Source organism: Apis dorsata, unplaced genomic scaffold (assembly GCF_000469605.1).
Source record: "Apis dorsata unplaced genomic scaffold, Apis dorsata 1.3 scaffold_434, whole genome shotgun sequence".
NCBI classification, from domain to species: Eukaryota; Metazoa; Arthropoda; class Insecta; order Hymenoptera; family Apidae; genus Apis; species Apis dorsata.
The window spans coordinates 305936-308603 of NW_006263685.1; positions in this window are offsets into that span (position 1 = coordinate 305936).

Consider the following 2668-nt stretch of genomic DNA (forward strand, 5'->3'; position numbering starts at 1 on the left):
TAATAATAATGTTATCACGTTGGGCTACTTCATCTTGTTTTTAATCCATCGTGTAAGCAAGTAATTGGATGAGGTATCTCACAGTTTATCGTCGTTTGGAATTTATTTCATGCCACGTTCGTTGCATGCCATTAACAAATTTTTGTTATTGAAGTTTAAATTTTTTGTATCCTTCCTTTTTATTATTTTTCTTTTTCTCAAAGATTTGTCGCATAGTTGTGCACATATTACGCATTTACGTAAATTTTATATATATATATATATATATATAATATATCCGATGATTCCAATGTTTTCTCTACCTTTCCATTGTTCTTCAATCTTCCTTCTATGGTTCCATTATTTTCCATCATGTCTTTCATGCGATTATCAAAATCGCTTCTGGATAATGTTTGCGTTTCATTTCATGAAATACGCTCTTTAAACTGTTCGTTTCTCTCCATACTATCGCTTGAACGATTCGCGTCGATTGAATTGTTTTTTTTTGATATCCTAACTTTACGATCTTAAGATTAATCGTATATATTTACTTACGGTGCCGTTGATATTACTTGAATTATTCTTTATAACTTTATTTTATAACATGATTATCAATTTGTATTGTGTTATTAATACCTAAATACAGGGGCACGATGTACACTAAAAATTTCTAGGCAGAGCTCTCAATTTTTCATTTGCGCGTTTTCTTCGCTTTCATTTTTTTTTTTTTTTCTTTTTTTTCATTTAAATATTAAACCTCGCTTTTTTGCTGCACGCTTACACGGTTCACGAAACATCTTCGATATTTTTTAATCGCGAAAAAAACTGGTCTTGAAATATGTAACACAGCGAAAAGCAGAAACTTAATGTTACGATTGAAATATGCAGTATATAATTTCTTTGCATTTTTAATCATCAAGCAAAATATTAATATTCTATTCTTGAATACAGAAAACATTGCACTTAAAGATGTTTAAAAATTTGTTTATATCGCACAAATTTTCAACCAATAATATTTATCTCGACAAACAAATAATTCTATTGTATTACTAAACTATTTTATTCAAAATGCGCAAATTTCACGGATTTTAATGATAAACGAAGCCTCTCTTAGCGTTTTTTATTGGAATGTTTCCCGTTTATTTTTCTTTTTTTTTTTTTTTTTTTTTTTTTTTTTTTTTTTCTTTTTTTTTTTTTTTTGGGTTTTTCCTTTTTTTTTTTTTTTTGGGTTTTTCCTTTTTTTTTTTTTTTTGGGTTTTTCCTTTTTTTTTTTTTTTTGGGTTTTTCCTTTTTTTTTTTTTTTTGGGTTTTTCCTTTTTTTTTTTTTTTTGGGTTTTTCCTTTTTTTTTTTTTTTTGGGTTTTTCCTTTTTTTTTTTTTTTTGGGTTTTTCCTTTTTTTTTTTTTTTTGGGTTTTTCCTTTTTTTTTTTTTTTTGGGTTTTTCCTTTTTTTTTTTTTTTTGGGTTTTTCCTTTTTTTTTTTTTTTTGGGTTTTTCCTTTTTTTTTTTTTTTTGGGTTTTTCCTTTTTTTTTTTTTTTTTTTTTTTTTTTTTTTTTTTTTTTTTTTCGTAAGCTAAAATCGACGGAACGGTTCATCGATAAAAAGGTGAATGGACGTATGGCTAAGATCAACTAAGATATAGTGGAATCGAGGACAGTGATAATAGCGAAAGTGAGCGCGGGTGAAGAACGAGTCGGGATACAATTGTTTATTCTGTAATTTGTTATACCACAGCGATCGTTATACTTTACAGAAGAGGCGTATGAAAAAGTACAACCACAATTACAGACTAGCTAGGTAGTTACTTGTTTCCTGCTATTTTCTGTCTGCGAAACATAATTTCTCTTCCCTTTTTTTTATCTTTTTCGTATTAAAAATGCTTATCAACCATGATTTTTTTTTTTTTTTTTCAGCCTTCTTTCGAAGATCAGATTGCTCTTTCGTCACAGAGGGACACAACTGATTGGTATATGAAAGAATATCTATTACGACGAGAATAGCGAATATATATTTTCTCTTACTCACAAAATTAAAAGAATTTGTTTTCGACTTAACATAAAATTTGATACTGCGAAAGCCAGACTTAACGTAAGACAAGATGTTATTGCATATTTTTAAGTACATCGCTTTCGCGGTAAGCACATGTTCTTGAATAGTTTACAAGTAACTATACGAGAGAACCCATGCTCAAAACCTATGTATATGATGTATGAAATTACTTGCTTTGCAAACTGGGACTTCGTCGGAAGTACATTCATAATATCTTATACAGAAAACAGAGATGGAGGTGCATGGTTCTATCTTAACTGTTTAGCCAGTTGTCGATCAACCATGTAACTCCAGCTCTGGAGGAGACGAGTTTATCCCTTAGATAAACGAATGATTTACACTCGATTTACACGCATACATTAATAATATCGTTATTTATCATAGTATGCGAGAATAATGATGCGCGCAGTAAAAAAGCGGGGAAGAGGACGAGGAGGAGGAGATTGGGGGTGGGGTGAAAACAAACGAACACAATATGCATTTCGATCGACGTCGAGCCATTAATTCGTTATTGATAAAACATTGCGGAGAGGATAATGCTATTCGTTCTCACTCGCTGGAGCAAACAAAAATGAGAGTTTATTCCGACTGGATTAGCGCATATTCTTTTTTTTTTTTTTTTTTTTTTTTTTTTTTTTTTT